Source organism: Bos javanicus, chromosome 1 (assembly GCF_032452875.1).
Source record: "Bos javanicus breed banteng chromosome 1, ARS-OSU_banteng_1.0, whole genome shotgun sequence".
Taxonomy (NCBI): domain Eukaryota; kingdom Metazoa; phylum Chordata; class Mammalia; order Artiodactyla; family Bovidae; genus Bos; species Bos javanicus.
In genome coordinates, this window is record NC_083868.1 from 112,790,858 (window position 1) to 112,808,140 (window position 17,283).

The following is a 17,283-nucleotide window of genomic DNA, read 5'->3' on the forward strand; positions in this document are numbered from 1 at the left end:
GGACTGGTTGGATCTCCTTGCAGTCCAAGGGACTCTCAAGAGTCTTCTCCAACACCACAGTTCAAAAGCATCAATTCTTCAGTGCTCAACTCTCTTCACACTTCAACTCTCACATCCATACATGACCACTGGAAAAATCATAGCCTTGACTAGACGGACCTTTGTTGGCAAAGTAATGTCTCTGCTTTTCAATATGCTATCTAGGTTGGTCAAACTTTTCTTCCAAGGAGTAAGCATCTTTTAATTTCATGGCTGCAATCACCATCTGAAATGATTTTGGAGCCCCAAAAATAAAGTCTGACACTGTTTCCACTGTTTCCCCATCTATTTCCCATGACGTGATGGACCCAGATGCCATGATCTTAGTTTTCTGAATGTTGAGCTTTAAGCCAACTTTTTCACTCTCCTCTTTTACCTTCATCAAGAGGCTTTTTAGTTCCTCCTCACTTTCTGCCATAATGGTGGTGTCATCTGCATATCTGAGGTTATTGATATTTCTCCCGGCAATCTTGAGTCCAGCTTGTGCTTCTTCCAGCCCAGCATTTCTCATGATGTACTCTGCATATAAGTTAAATAAGCAGGGTGACAATATACAGCCTTGACATACTCCTTTTCTTATTTGGAACCAGTCTGTTGTTCCATGTCCAGTTCTAACTGTTGCTTCCTGACCTGCATACAGATTTCTCAAGAGGCAGGTCAGGTGGTCTGGTATTCCCATCTCTTTCAGAATTTTCCACAGTTTATTATGATCCAAACAGTCAAAGGCTTTGGCATAGTCAATAAAGCAGAAATAGATGCTTTTCTGGAAATCTCTTGCTTTTTCCATGATCCAGAGGATGTTGGCAATTTGATCTCTGGTTCCTCTGCCTTTACTAAAACCAGCTTGAACATCAGCAAGTTCACGGTTCACGTATTGCTGAAGCCTGGCTTGGAGAATTTTGAGCATTACTTTACTAGTGTGTGAGATGAATGCAATTGTGCAGTAGTTTGTGCATTCTTTGGCATTGCCTTTCTTTGGGATTGGAATGAAAACTGACCTTTTCCAGTCCTGTGGCCACTGCTGAGTTTTCCAAATTTGCTGGCATATTGAGTGCAGCACTTTCACAGCATCATCTTTCAGGATTTGAAATAGCTCAACTGGAATTCCATCACCTCCACTAGCTTTGTTTGTAGTGATGCTTTCTAAGGCTCGCTTGACTTCACATTCCAGGATGTCTGGCTCTAGGTCAGTGATCACACCATTGTGATTATCTGGGTCGTGAAGATGTTTTTTGTATGGTTCTTCTGTGTATTCTTGCCACTTCTTCTTAATATCTTCTGCTTCTGTTAGGTCCATACCATTTCTGTCCTTTATCGAGCCCATGTTTGCATGAAATGTTCCCTTGGTATCTCTAGTTTTCTTGAAGAGATCTCTAGTCTTTCCCATTCTGTTGTTTTCCTCTATTTCTTTGCATTGATCGCTGAAGAAGGCTTTCTTATCTCTTCTTGCTATTCTTTGGAACTCTGCATGCAGATGCTTATATCTTTCCTTTTCTCCTTTGCAAGTAATCTAAATGTCCATTGACAGATGAATGGATAAAGTAGATGTGGTATTTATATACACAATGGCATATTACACAGTCATTAAAAAGAATGAAATAATGCCATTTGCAGCAACATGGATGAACCTTGAGATTATCATACTAAGTAAAGCAAGTCAGAGAAAGAAACCTTTCTTATGATACCACTTACATGAAGAATATTAAAAAATGATACAAATGAACTTATTTTAAAATGATTCAAATGAACTTATTTATAAACCATAAACAGAGAATGCACCTGTGGTTACCAAGGGGGAAGTGTGAAGTGATAGACTGGGAGTTAATATGTACATGGGATTGATATGTACATGCTGCTATATTTAAAACAGATAACCAACTTGTGGTAGGTCTAAGGACCTACCATAAGAAAAAGAAATTAAGCCAACTTCTTAAGTCTCTGACAATTACATCATCCATTCTTGGAACACAGAAAGGCTGTATCAAAATTTTGAAGTAAGGAAGGATGGCATTGTGAGAGAAAACACAAAATAGAACTCTGTAGTCTATATGGAATATTGAAAAGCAAATGTACAGTCCCTTTAATTTCAATTGTGCTCCTCCTTCAAGCTGTAGGTCATACTCTAGTTTATTCAGAACGTCTTCACTAATATTCCCTGACTGTCCACTTCTAAACTAGATGCAGGGGCTCAGTGGCACTTGAAGATCATCTGCTCTAGAGGAGATACAGTATATAGCATTGAGGAGTGAAGCTGGAATGAAGAAAATCAAGCTGACGCTGGATTACAATTATTCTTCAGATAATCAGACAGCTAAAAATTAAGTATCAGGCAAAAAGATAAACTATATTAGCACAGAGCTAATAGATTTTGAAAAAAAGGTAAGAGAGTACACAGAGTAGCTAGAATGTAGGAACTTTTTATGAGATAACTGTGACACCATTGTAATAGCTGCAGTTTATTGTAACTCTAATATGTGCTAATATTTTTATATGAATTTTATATATGCTATTCTTAATCCTCACAGCAACCTTAAAAGAATGCTATTATTATCCAATTTTAAAAATACCGAAGCTATGACTTTAAAAAGAGAAATATTTGGGTTAGAAACAAGGGACTAACTGTAGTTCTACCCCATGTTCTTTACAACACCAAGATGATGCAGTGATTGCTGAATTATAGTGCTCTCAGCTAAGGTCCTCTTCTTTGGTCAGTTTGTCTAACCTCTCTGCAGAGATGTTTAAAACATCTCTTATAACTAATGTATTTTAGGGTGAGGACTGCAAAACTTCGTATTTAATGGTAATTATTTCTATTTACTTTCACACTATGAACTAAGAAGTCTATACAAACATTAACTCATAAGCCATGAGCAAATGGGTGGTAAACAATATTGGCATTTATTATTTTTGATATTGGTATTTATTATTTTCATAGTGCAGTCTATCTCCTTCTCCTTCTTTTATCATCTCCTAAACATAGCATCATATTCCTACTGAAAGAACCTCCTTTCAGTGCTCAGAAATGACCTTGTGTCAGTGCACAAGGACTTTCTATTGGGGATAAAATTATGAGTTTAAATAGCAATTACTTAAGGAAAAAAGATGCTAGAGTAGTCCTTCCCCATTCATCACCACCCCACCACCCATATAGTTACCTCTTTTTCATCTTACATTTCCTCCTGTTTCCTCACTGCCTAGATTTCCACCCTCATCCTCACTGGAAACCAGGGTGAACCCAGCAGTGACTAAATCACTGGACCATCTCATCTCCATCTAATTCATTGGTTGCTGATTGACTGAAAGGCCAACTTCTCTTTTTTAGACTATCTCTGTTAAGTTCATCAATGAATCAGGCATCATCAAACAAATAGCCACTGGATCTGCTTAATAAAGAGACAACTATTACCAAAGCAGAAGCACTTGCACTTTTTCCTGGAGAAGTTGGTAGAAAGTTGCCCAAACCTTTCCACAGCTCTGCAGGACCACCACTTGAGTGGTCCAGTTTATCAAACTGTCTGAAATATTTTTATTTCAGACAGTTTGATTAGCTTATTTCAGACAGATTAATTAGCTTGACTTTCCTCCCTCCCATAGGTGGAATGCCTCAGGCTCCTTCCCACCAACAACTCTTTATTTTCAGTTGAGCACCTTTCCCAGCCTTCTGGATTCTGAGGCTTCAAAGAACAAGATGGAATATGAAATAATAAAAAAAAAGCTATCTCAAGATTTTGTAACTAAGTAACACGATCAATTATTCATGTAATTTAAACTGAATAATTTACTTTCATTATTACTTCCATTACTATTATTATTTACTGACTTATTCAAATCTTTTCAAATCAATGTGGTTTTATTTTTTTGTAACTTCAGTCATATAAACCATTGGCTCAAGTTATTCTGGGTAAGTAGAAATTATCCAAATTTTTAAATAGGTACAATATACAAGATTTTGATTTTGAAATCCTATACTAGTTGAATTTCAAGCTCCTCTCAGGAACACATAGAAGAAGACAAATAAAGGGCTCGTGATTTTTGAATATTTCAGTCACTCCTCACTGGATTATGTTAGCACTTTTTCTGCATATGGTAAGCTACATTCTGCCATGCTTGCAGTCATTCATGTTTTTAAAAATGATCATTTCTTTGGTTATCCTTATCCACTTAGCATGGTGGTGGGTACACCCATGGCACTCAGTAAAAATGTACTTTGAGATCTATTTTGAAATGTATGACATTCTAGTGGGTTGGTTAAATAAATACCAGCTTCTCTTACTTCTTACACTAGTCATAATAATATAATGTATTCTCATGGAACATTAACAGTAGAACTTTGTTTTGTGATAGCCTTTCTCAAAAAGCAAATAATGGGCTATTTTTAAAGGCCCCAGACATTTATATTAAGTGCATCTGCTTCTTAATTGCCCTGAAAATCTCTCCCTCTCAGTCTAAGTGTCGTAAGTGGAATTTCCCTAAATGTAAGCAAGAGTTCAAAACTGACCACAAAGAAGCCAAAGCAGAATAAATTAAAAATGTGACTCCCTGCCATCCTGTAATGTTCTTACAGTAAAGGGGAAGTGCTGTGCTCTCTCCCTTAACTATTCCTTGGCTGATGGCTTTTCTTGGAAACATTTTCTTAGAGAAATCCTAAGAGCACATGTTTCCTTGAAAGGATGTATGCTTTTGTTTGTATATGTTGACTTAGGAAGAAGATGAAAGAAATGCGGAAGACTAGAAACCCTGCAGTTAGTGCAGGGAAGGGGGAAGTAGGGAGGGATTTGTGTTTGCAAGTCCCTATTTTGGCCAAGTGTTAGCACATAATCTAGCTTTTATTATCTTAGGTGATATTATTGCCCATTTTATAGATGAGGAAATCACTGAAAGGCTAATTAAATTGCTTAAATGTACATTTTTTAAGCAAAAAGATAGAACTTGACGTTAACAGATTAAAACAGAACAGTCAGGCTTTTGAGAATGAGCATCTGTGTGGCTTCTCTTCATCAATCAACAGAACAGATCAACCTGGACTGGATTTCAGTAGGGCAGGCATGAGTGCTACACTCCAGCTTCATCTCCTTTAACTGATGTCCAGTTAACAAAAGATTAGTACCATAAGCAGAGAGGCAGCTTCACATGTGACTGCCTCTAGAAAAGGAGGCACATAGCTTTCAATTAATACTCAAATGTTAATAGCAGTTATGGTACTATGTTTATCAAGCATGGGTCAAGCTGTTTACATATAATTTCTATCTGATCCACAATAACCTTAAAAAATATTATCATTTACATTTTAAATATGAAGCACTGTAACTTAGAGGAAGTAGATAATTATCTTATACTAGATGGAAAGGCCAGTATTTGATACCAAGTTTCTATCCTTAAATCTAGTAGCAATCATTTTTCAGCATCACTTATGAAATGAAAAGTAATTATTATCTGGACATTAATTGGTTTGGGGGCCACCTAGCCCCACAAGGTTAGTATTTTTTGGTAATCTTACCCTTAGTTCCCTACTCTAAGCCCATGTGCTTTTCAACGGTTGACTAGGTTTCCAGATGCATAAGGGGACTCAAATTGATCTGAATTGGTCAGCATGCCCCATCTTGTCCATAATTATGGGTTCATTATAGGCTTGTATGCAAATGATAGCTGCTAAATCATGAGCTAGTATTTGGACTTCTGGGAAAGAGAAGTTTTCTCTGTTTCCTGTAGACTTGATAGTAAGAGAGTATGGATTTGGAGTGCAGTTATCTTGTGATGACCCAGATGAGTAAGGTTACCAGTGCCTATTTTCCGGTGTGTGAGAATGAAGAACAGAGTCAACTCTAATGAGTCTGAACAAAGAGAGGAATTCTGATGGTTATTTGCTCCTGGATCAAGCTGTACCAGAAGATATCATTACTAAAAGACTCTTGAAATTATGACACAATTTTTCTTTGTCTTTTTATGGCAAACAGTAGAACTGGACATGGAACAACAGACTGGCTCCAAATAGGAAACGAGTACGTCAAGGCTGTATATTGTCACCGTGCTTTTTTAACTTCTATGCAGAGTACATCATGAGAAACGCTGGGCTGGAAGAAGCACAAGCTGGAATCAAGATTGCCGGGAGAAATATCAATAACCTCAGATATGCAGATGACACCACCCTTGTGGCAGAAAGCGAAGAGGAACTCAAAAGCCTCTTGATGAAAGTGAAAGTGGAGAGTGAAAAAGTTGGCTTAAAGCTCAACATTCAGAAAACAAAGATTATGGCATCTGCTCCCATCACTTCATGGCAAATCGATGGGGAAACAGTGGAAACAGTGTCACACTTTATTTTCCTGGGCTCCAAAATCACTGCAGATGGTGACTGCAGCCATGAAATTAAAAGACGCTTACTCCTTAGAAGAAAAGTTATGACCAACCTAGATAGCATATTGAAAGCAGAGACATTACTTTGCCAACAAAGGTCCGTCTAGTCAAAGCTATGGTTTTTCCTGTGGTCATGTATGGATGTGAGAGTTGGACTGTGAAGAAGGCTTAGCACCGAAGAATTGATGCTTTTGAACTGTGGTGTTGGAGAAGACTCTTGAGAGTCCCTTGGACTGCAAGGAGATCCAACCAGTCCATTCTGAAGGAGATCAGCCCTGGGATTTCTTTGGAAGGAATGATGCTAAAGCTGAAACTCCAGTACTTTGGCCACCTCATGCAAAGAGTTGACTCATTGGAAAAGACTTGGATGCTGGGAGGGATTGGGGGCAGGAGGAGAAGGGGACGACAGAGGATGAGATGGCTGGATGGCATCACTGACTCGATGGATGTGAGTCTGAGTGAACTCCAGGAGTTGGTGATGGACAGGGAGGCCTGGCGTGCTGCGATTCATGGGGTCGCAAAGAGTCGGACACGACTGAGCGACTGAACTGAACTGAACTGAAGTTGTCTTCTGTTGCTTCCAAGTCAATAAATCTTGATATTTTAATTTTATTCAAAAATTACTGACTATAAAAGAAGTAACTGGTAAACTAGACAACACTAAAATTAACTTCTCTATCTGAAAAGTCTTCGTAAACTGGAAAAGTCTCAAACAGCAAAAATAATCCATAAAATTGATGGATTAGTGTCTAGACTATATAGAGAATTCTTATAAATCAAAAGATAATAAGAAACCAATGCATTTATTTTTACAATAAAGTTGTATTATTTACACAAAATTTCTAAAAAGAACACAAAATGTACAGAAAGAAGTTAAATGAAAAATGGTCTCTGTTTATCATCCTAGCTTCAGTCCCATTCCCCTACGAGATATTACATTTTTAACCTTTTTTTTTCATTGTCTTGGCAGCTCTACCAAAATAAATACTGAAATATACAGCTTATATTATTAAAACTGTGTCATGATGGGGGTATACAAATGAGGCAGGACCATCCAGCCTGGCTATTGCATACACAACAGTGGTCCTCAAACTTTTTGGTTCCTGGGACCAGTTTCAAAGAAGAAAAATTTTTTATGGACCTGGGCAGGGATGGTTGAGATGATTCAAGTGCATTAGATTTATTGTGCACTTTATTTCTATTATTATTACTACATCAGCTCCACCTGAGATCATCAGGCATCAGATCACAGAGGCTGGGGACCCCTGATAAACAGTACACAGCCCATAGCACATTCCCCCGCTAAGCCTGTTGACCTGGACATTTCGGGCTTTCCCCTCAGCTGCAGGCATCCCAGTGCCCCAAGTGGCCTTTTCTTAATTCAGTCTTCAGTCTTTACCTGTGATCTTCAGATGTCCCAATGATGAGTGCACTAATTTCACCCCTTCCCATTTTCAGTGTTGCTATGGATTCAATGTCTGTGGTACACCTTTATTTTTTTATTTCCATGGAATCTAGGAAGAGAGGTAAATGAGTTTCTCCAGGCTTTCATCTGGAAGCTGTGGTAGGGAGAAACTCTCAAATGATCCCTAAATGCCAGCCCTGGGTGTACACATTCTTTCTCCCACTTATTCACTCAAACACTAATCAAGGTGTTAAGTGATTTTGCAAATGTAAATAAAGTCCCAAATCAGCTAACTTTAAGATTGTCTGAATGAGCCCGCTTGAATCACACTAACCCTTTAAATTTGAGTCTGGATGTTAGAGATGGAAGAGGTCAGCACTATGAAGACTGGAAATGATTCTATCCATTATTACTGGCTTGAGGATGGAGGGAGCCATGTGGCAAGGAATATAGGTGATCTCTAGGAGCTGAGAGGAGTCTCCAGCTTATAGCCAACGAGGAAATAGGGTCCTTAGTTCTATAATTGCAAGGAAATGAATTCTACAAACAACCTGATGAACTTGGAAACAGATTCTTCCTCAGAGCTTCCAGAGGGGAAGTCAGCCCAGTTGATCTTGATTTCAGTTTTTGAGCTTTTAACAGAAAACTGAGCTATGGCATGCTTAGGTTTCTGATCTACAGAAGTGTAAGCTAATATATGGCTGCTGTTTTAAGCCACTTTGTGGCAATGCTTTAAGCAGCAATAAAAAATGAATTTAAAAGTCCAACTTTAAATACTAACCTCAGAAATTTGAAAAGCTCCATAAATGTTTCTGAAAGGCCTCCAAGTTTTAAGTTCTGGATAATGCATTTTACTACTTTTTATTTATGCTTGTATCCTGAAAGCAATTCTCCTGTGGAAGATTTTTTTTAGTGAGGAAGCACTGTGAGACTAAATTTTGGGATTTACTATCTTTGTTCACAAGAAGAAATTTGATAGTAATCTTAGAAGCCTTGAAGGTTGAGAAAAGCTGAGAGTACTGCTTTGATGGTGAATTTTATGTCAGGTCAAGTTTTAGTCATTTATTTGAACAAAGGGGCTTCCCTGGTGGCTCAGATGGTAAAGAATCTGCCAGCAATGCAAGAGACCTGAGTTTGATTCCTGGGTCAGGAAGATCTCCTGGAGTAGAGAATGGCTACCAACTCCAGTACTCTTGCCTGGAGAACTCCATGGACAGAGGAGCCTCGTGGGCTACAGTCCATGGGTTCTCATAGAGTCAGACACAACTGAGCAACTAACACACAGAGTTGTTCAATAGCATGTGTGGGCACCAATGATACTCCAACACTGTAGTCTATTGGATGAAATTCATATAAACAAAACATCTAAGCACAATGCAGTTAATGCTATGATATTTTTCTACTCAAAGTGTGATGCACTTGGGAATATCATTTAAGTGTTGAATCTTAGATCTCACACCAAACTTATTAAATCAGAATCTGCATTTTAACAAGACATTCAAGTGATTTGTAAGTACATTTAAGTTTGAAGAGCACTTTCAACAACACTACAGCCGAAATAAAAAGAGCACAGGTGTTAGTGGGGTTGACTAATTCCACCTGGAAGGTCTTGTTCCTGATCTTACAGGAGATACTTTCAGCTTTCCACTGTTCAGCATGATACAACCCATGGCTCAGATGGTAAAGAATCTGCCTGGAATGCAAGAGACTGGGGTTTGATCCCCTGGAGAAAGAAATGGCAACCCACTCCAGTATTCTTGCCTGGAAAATTCCATGGACAGAGGAGTCTGGAGAGCTACAGTCCACGAGGTTGCAAAGAATCAGACATGACTGAGTGACTAACATATACTTTTGCCATATATGGCTTTTAGTATGTTCAGGGAAGTTCCTTGTTCTGTAGAGTTTTTGTCATAAATGGATGTTAGATTTTATCAAAAGCTTCTTCTGAATCTATGGAGATGATCATATGGTCTTTATTCTTTGTTAATGTGCTGTGTTATATTGACTGATTTGTGGATATTGAAAAATCCTTGCATTCCTGGGATAAATACTACTTGATCATGGTGTATGATCCTTTTAATGTATTGTTGGGTTAGGTCTGCTTGTATTTTGTGGAGGATTTTTGTGCCTATACTTATCAGTGATATTGGCCTATAAGTTTCATCTTTTGTAGTTTCCTTATTTGGTTTTGGTACCAGCGTGATGGTGGCCTCATAGAATGACTTTGGAAGTACTCCTTCCTTTGCAATTTTTTGAAATAGTTTCAGAAGAAGAGGTGTTAACTCTTCTCTAAAGGTTGGATAGAATTTACCTGTGAAGCCATGTGGTGCCAGACTTTTGTTTGGAGTTTTATAGATTCAGTTTCAGTACTTGTAACTGGTCTGATCATATTTTCTATTTCTTTCTGCTTCCAACTTGGGAAATTGTACCTTTCTAAGAATTTATCCATTTCTTGGAAAGAGGATTGTTCATGTTATTGGCATACAGTTGGTTGTAGTTATCTCTTATCGTCCTTTGTATTTTTGTGGTGTCAGTTGTAATTTCTCCTTTATCATTTATAATTTTATTGATTTGGACCCTGTTTTTTCCTTGATGAATCTGGCTAAAGGTTTATCAATTTTGCTTTTTAAAGAATCAGCTTTTTGGTTTTGTTCATTTTGTTTTCTTCATCTCCATTGATTTCTGCTCTGATCTTTGTGATTTCTTTCCTTCTACCAACTTTGGGTTTTGTTTGTTCTTACTCTGATTGCTTTAGGTATAAGTTTAGGCTGTTTAATTGAGATATTTCTTGTGTCCTGGGGTAGGATTTTACTCCTATAAACTTCTTTCCCTCTTAGCACTGCTTTTGCTGTATACCATAGGTTTTGGATCATCATGCTTTCATTTTTTATTTGTCTCTAGGTATAAATGATACCCTGTTGGTGAGACTATAAATTGGTATAGTCATTATGGAGAACAGCACGGAGGTTCCTTAAAAAATTGAAACTAGAACTACCATGAAGTGAAGTGAAGTGAAGTCGCTCAGTCGTGTCCAACTCTTTGTGACCCCATGGACTGTAGCCTACCAGGCTCCTCCCTCCATGGGATTCTCCAGGCAATAGTACTGGAGTGGGTTGCCATTTCCTTCTCCAGGGGATCTTCCCGACCCAGGGATTGAACCCGGGTCTCCTGCATCCCAGGCAGACGCTTCCACTCGTGGGCATATATCTAGAGAAAACCGTAATTTGAAAAGGTACATGTTAACCCAATGTTTACTGAAGTACTATTCACAGTAGCTAAGACATGAGGTTCGTGGTGTCGCAAAGAGTCGGACACGACTGAGCAACTGAACTGACTGACATGGAAGCAACCTAGATGTCCAGCAACAGGTGAATGGATAAAGAAACTGAGTATATATATTGAAATATTACTCAGCCATAAAAATGAATGGAAATAATGTATTTGTAGTAACATGGATGGACCTAGAGATTATCATACTAAGTGAAGTAAGCCAGACAAAGACAAATATCATATGATATTGCTTATATGTGGAATCTAAAAAAGTGATACAAATACACCTATGTACAAAACAGAAAGAGACCCACAAACAAAGGAAACACACTTAAGGTAACCAAAGGTTTTCCCTTTGGTAGGAACAAACAAGGACAAACAAGGAGTTTGGAATTAACATACACATACTGTTATATATAAAATAGAGCCTGGGTAGCTCAGTTGGTAGAGCATCAGACTTTTAATCTGAGGGTCCAGGGTTCAAATCCCTGTCCAGGCAACAAAAATAAATAACTAAACAAATGTACTTTAACCACCATAATGGTCACTGAATTTAAAATCCCTAGCCAGCAATATATATTATATATAACTGAATCACTTTGCTGTACACCTGAAATTAACACAACATTGTAAATCAACAATACTTCAAAAAATTTTTAAGTAAAATTGAAAACCCAGTTGAAGTAAAAAAAAAAAAATAAGACAAATATCCCAAGAAATTACTATAATAAATCAAAATGTACTGAGGCAAAAAGATTAAATTCAGCTTCAGTCATATTTTAAAGATAATATGAAGTATAGTTTAAGGAAGAAATATTTACTATTTCTTAGAAATTTGAATGGTATTATTGATTGCTAATAGGATAATAACTTTTACCAGTGTATTAACTGTCAACTTTATTCATACAAAAATATTTCTTTTAATATCTCTATTGTTCTAACCATCATACAACACATTTTATCGATTACATTCTTCAAATGTTTCACCTAACCTTCAGGCTGAGAAATTACTTTGAATTATCCTAAAAAAGTGAATAGAAATTTATAGAGTGAAGAGATGAAAGGGTAAGATAGATAATGTAGGTGAGTAGTGATGGGATAGATGATCAGAAAATTAAATCAGGTAAGATTAAGTCTTGGGCATTATTTCAATATGACAAAATGGATCAATGTGAGTAGTTTACACATCACTTCTTTTCCAAAAATTATCAGGGAGTTATTGAGACAAAAACCTAGTGGAGTAGATACCTATGGAATCTGAACCATAAAATTAACTGGACTGTTATTAATTGCTTTTTCTATTGTACCTAACTCAATCTTTCTAGCACTACTCAGTTAAATCAAACCTAATTGTAGATACGTGAAACTATAATCAACTTAGAATACCACTAATCTGAAAGACTACTTTTCTACATCTGGGATAATCATAAATTTCTTAGAGAAAGATGTTCAATTTTCTTTTGTACTCTAAATTCCTGTGTTCCATACAAAAGGCATGGCTTAAATAAATGCTTGTTGATTAAAGAGTAAATAACAAAATAATATGGAAAATTTTTAGAGATGATGGTTTTAGCCTCTAAATATGTATTTGGACCCCAAATCTTTACATCCTGTCCTGCCCTTGAATTTACATCTGCCAAACTGTGAAATCCAGACTTAAGTTTCTGATAGTTCATGGTAATTATCTAAAACTCATCTGTTTTTTTCCCCCTCAATCATTCTCACACTGATGAAGCTCACTCTTAGAGGTTCCAGAATTGTTCTACTGGCTCTGTTATGATCAGAACACCCCTCTTCAAGTGGTCTCCAGAAACTAAACCTCTCATCCTGATTTGCCAACTGACACCCCATTCAATCTACTAGCTTTACGTGGGAGGAGGATGGCTTGATTCTGGCAAACTCTCTTTGAGCAAATCAGCTCTAATTTTCCTATCAATGTTAATTTTAAAGCAGCAACATTAATCTTTAAGAGTCCAAGGCTGTAGGAGAAAAATATAATGAGTAAATCTCTCCTTCTCCTCTTTCTACATTCCTCCAGACACATGGATATTGTTAGATAGAAGCTGGAAAAAAAGTTTTCTTTCTTAGCCCTGTATGTCTTAATCTCATTGCCTATGGTTCTGACCTATAGAACTGGTTTACTCTTCCATATTTTCCCAGCAGCTGCAATATCAAACGCTATGGTTCTGTTTTACTTCATTTTATGGAAAAGTAATATAGTAGAAATGTGAAAACTGAAGGTTTCTTCTGAATGGTTGGGAATGAGTTCTACCAGTATAGAGACAGTTGATCTATTACGGTGGTTTCCCGCAATATATGATCTATAGTTCCCATACTTCACTGAATTTGATTTTGATCAATGATTAAATTAGAAGTGTAGTAACATGGAGTAAACTATCTCTCTGAGAAAAAATACTGTATTTCATCATGCTATTTAAACCTGGGAATTAACTGTTTTCAAATCAGTAAACAGATAATTATATAGTAACATTTTTCACTTCAGTTCAGTCACTCAGTTGTGTTCCACTCTTTGCAACCACATGGACTGCAGCACGCCAGGCTTCCCTGTGCATCACCAACTTCTGGAGCTTACTCAAACTCATGTCCATCGAGTTAGTGATGCCATCCAACCATCTCATCCTCTGTCATCCCCTTCTCCTCCTGTCTTTAATCTTTCCCAGCATCGGAGTCTCTTCAAATGAGTCAGTTCTTTGCATCAGGTGGCCAAAATATTGGGGTTCAGCTTCAGTATTTGTTCTTCCAATGAATATTCAGGACTGATCTCCTTTAGGATTGACTGATTGGATCTCCTTGCAGTCCAAGGGACTCTCAAGAGTCTCCTCCAACACCACAGTTCAAAAGCATCAATTCTTCAGTGCTCTGCTTTCTTTATAGTCCAACTCTTATATCCATACAGGACTGGTGGAAAAGCATTAGACTTGACTAGTTGGACCTTGGTTGGCAAAGTAATGTCTGCGCTTTTTAATATGCGGTCTAGGTTGGTCATAGCTTTTCTTCCAAGGAGTAAACGTCTTTTAATTTCATGGCTGCAGTCACCATCTGCAGTGACTTTGAAGCCGCCCAAAATAAAGTCTCTCACTGTTTCCATTGTTTCCTCATCTATTTGCCATGAAGTGATGGGACCAGATGCCATGATCTTCGTTTTCTGAATGTTGAGTTTTAAGCCAACTTTTTCACTCTCCTCTTTCGCTTTCATCAAGAGGCTCTTTAATTCTTCTTCCCTTTCTGCCATAGGGGTGGTGTCATCTGCATATCTGAGGTTATTGATATTTCTCCCGGCAATCTTGATTCCCGTTTTTGCTTCATCCAGCCTGGCATTACACATGATGTACTCTGCATAGAAGTTAAATAAGCAGGGTGACAATACACAGCCTTGACATACTCCTTTCCTGATTTGCAACCAGTCTGTTGTTCCATGTCCAGTTCTCACTGTTGCTTCTTGACCTGCATACAGATTTCTCAGGAGGCAGGTCAGGTGGTCCGGTATTCCCATCTCTTGAAGAATTTCCCACAGTTTATTGTGATCCACACAATCAAAGGCTTTGGCATAGTCAATAAAGCAGAAATAGATGTTTTTCTGGGACTCTCTTGCTTTTTTGATGATCTAGCAGATGTTGGCAATTTGATCTCTGGTTCCTCTGCGTTTTCTAAAACCAGCTTGAACATCTGGAAATTCACAGTTCACATATTGCTGAAGCCTGGCTTGGAGAATTTTGAGCATCACTTTACTAGCGTGTGAGATGAGTGCAATTGTGTGGTAGTTTGAGCATTCTTTGGCATTGCCTTTCTTTGGGATTGGAATGAAGACTGACGTTTTCCAGTCCTGTGGCCACTACTGAGTTTTCCAAATTTGCTGGCATATTTTGTGCAGCACTTTCACAGCATCATCTTTCAGGATTTGAAATAGCTCAACTGGAATTCAGTAAACAACTCAGTTATTTATAGTATATTCACAAAATTGTGTACCAATCACTACTATCTAATTTATGAGCATTTTCATCAAAAGTGCCACATAAGCCAGAAATAAACCCACACATTTATGGCCAATTGATCTATGATAAAGGGGGCAAGAAGATACAATGGAGAAGAGACATTAAGTGGTGCTTGGAAAACTGGATAGCTGAATGTTTAAAAAATGAAATTAGAACATTCTCTAACACCATATACAACAATAAACTAAAAATAGATTGAAGATCTAAATATAGGACCAGATACTATAAAACTCCTAGAGGAAAACATATGCAGAATACTTTTTGACTTATATCACAGAAATTATATTTTTTTGGATCCATCTCCTAGAGTAATGGAAATAAAAACAAAAATAAACAAATGGGACCTAACTAAACTTGAAAGTTTTTGCACAGAAAGGGAAACCATAGATAAAATGAAGAGACAACCATTGGAGTGAGAGAAAATATTTGCAAGTGATATTACTGACAAGGGATTACTTCTCCAAATATATAAACTGTTCATTCAGCATAATATCAGAAAACAAACATAATCAAAAAATGGGAAGATGACCTAAATAGACATTTCTCCAAAGAAGACATACAGAAGTCTAACAGGCACATGAACGTTGCTAATTATTAGAAAAATGCAAATCAAAACTACAATGAGGTATCACCTTATACTGGTAAGAAAGGTCATTATTAAAATGTCTACAAATAATTAATGTTGGAGAGGGTGTGGAGAAAAGGGAACCCTCCTACACCGTTGGTGGGAATGTAAAATGAATTGGCACAGCCACTATGAAAAACAGTATGGAGGTTCTTTAAAACTAAAAATAAAGTTACTATATGATCCTCCATTTCAAATCCTGAGCATATATCCAGAAAAAAAAAGAAAACTCTAATTTATGAAGCTACATGCATCCCAGTGTTTACAGCAACACTAGTCACAATTGCCAAGACATGGAAGCAACCCAAGTGTCACTAGACAGATGAGTGAATACAGATTAGGAAAATATACACAATGGAGTACTACTCAGCCATAAAAACAGTAAAATAATGCCATTTGCAGCAACATAATTAACATATTAAATGAAGTAGATCAGAGAAAGACATATGTCATATGACATCACTTATATGTGAAATCGAAAAAAAAATGATATAAATAAACTTACTATAAAAGAGAAATAGACTCAAACATGGTAAACAAAGTTATGGTTACCAAAGGGAAGAGAAGGAGGTAGGGGAAATAAATTACTAATTTGGGATTGATAGGTAGATACTATATATAGATACATACTATATAGAACAAGGAACTATATTCAGTATCTATCTATCTACATACATACCTACCTACCTATCTGTCCATCTATATGTAAACTGAATCACTTTGTTGTATACCCAAAACTAATACAACATTGTAAATTAACTATAGTACAATTTTAAAAAATTTAAAAATGAAAACTTCCCAACACTAAAAATAATTTAATAACAGGATGAAAATAAACATTTCACTGAAGAAAGTATTAGGAATAGCTAAATGTATTATCCAACAAATGCAGTTCTTTTCAGTTTAAATGATTGTTTAAAATGATTTTATTAATTCTCCAATTAATAAAAATTTAAATGGCCCCAAAAATGCTTCATAACCATTAGCAGTCATTCTCCATTCCCCTTTCCCTCATTTCTTCTCAATGGCTACTCTATTTTCTGTCTGTATGGTTTTACTTATGCTGGATATTTCATATAGTGGAACCACAGAATATGTGGTTGTTCAGGAGAAGGTTAGCACATATTGCTTAGGTTACTTAAACTTTGCACATTCCCAGGTAAGGTCTATTTTTAGACTGGCCTTTGGCCAAGTCCTAGCAGCTGTGTTTTGAGCCCTTGAAATGCTCAACCTGGTAAGAGTGTTTTTGAATGCTGGAGGACTTGAACCAAGGTTACCAGATGATTTATGCTAACAATGTGATTTCTGGTGAACACCTAATTTTTGCTCTTGGGGTCTTGAGTCTGGATAGCCAAATTGAGTATCTAAGTGTGAGTAGATGTCCGTGTCTATGGACTGATTCTACATAAAAATTTTGGATACCACAGCTTATGTCAACTTCCCTGAATGGTAATACTTTGCTTGTGTTTTCACACATTGTTGTTATGAGAATTAAACGCATCCTAAAATCACTGCTGATGGTGATTGCAGACATGAAATTAAAAGATGCTTACTCCTTGGAAGGAAAGTTATGACAAACC

At 37.1% G+C, this 17,283-nt stretch overlaps 1 non-coding gene across 1 annotated transcript; it reads left to right on the forward strand.

Annotated features, from left to right (window-relative positions):
• The first annotated feature begins 11,491 nt into the window (after positions 1–11,491).
• Positions 11,492–11,564, forward strand: TRNAK-UUU (transfer RNA lysine (anticodon UUU)). The gene has a single exon. It is a non-coding gene; the product is annotated as a tRNA-Lys (tRNA).
• Positions 11,565–17,283: the final 5,719 nt, after the last annotated feature.